The 482-nt window shown below is 39.4% G+C and overlaps 1 protein-coding gene across 3 annotated transcripts in view; it reads left to right on the top strand.

Annotated features, from left to right (window-relative positions):
• Positions 1-482, top strand: part of LOC103397188 (glutamine--fructose-6-phosphate aminotransferase [isomerizing] 1-like) — a 561,006-nt gene that overhangs the window by 313,159 nt on the left and 247,365 nt on the right. The gene's annotated exons all lie outside the window — the stretch shown is intronic.

The raw sequence follows: 482 nt of genomic DNA, 5'->3' as shown, positions 1-482 counted from the left end.
AACTAAAACAACTAAAAACAGAAGCAATGCGTCAAAACAAAAATCCAACTATGTATGTCAGACCTGAGGACAATGAAACAATAGCATCAAACATACGACAGCGTGCTGAGAAAATGTCTCCACTTTTAGATGATGCTGAGATAAAAGGAGATATAACATGTGCTGATACAGCAACTCCACTTTCAGATAATGCAAATACAGAAGAACATATGGCACGTTCTCAACCCTCCCCTCCCTCCCAACCTTTGTATCCAAATTTAAAACCCGTGGACGAACCAAAACAAGAGCCTACAAATTCAATAGCTGAAAATACCAGATCAAAGAAAACACTGAACCAAAATTGGAGCACATCATTAGGACATGTTTTAAGCCCATCTCCAACAGAAATACCAAATTTTGATGATAACATTGCAGACGCCTTTCCCATGATACAAGTGGCTGATCCTGCGAGATCCAATGATCCAAAGGCACCACTCACTATA

The sequence above is a fragment of the Cynoglossus semilaevis genome, chromosome W, assembly GCF_000523025.1.
Source record: "Cynoglossus semilaevis isolate Cse_v1.0 chromosome W, Cse_v1.0, whole genome shotgun sequence".
NCBI lineage: Eukaryota > Metazoa > Chordata > Actinopteri > Pleuronectiformes > Cynoglossidae > Cynoglossus > Cynoglossus semilaevis.
Note: the sequence above shows the minus strand (reverse complement) of the source record. Positions and strands in the feature narration are given on the sequence as shown.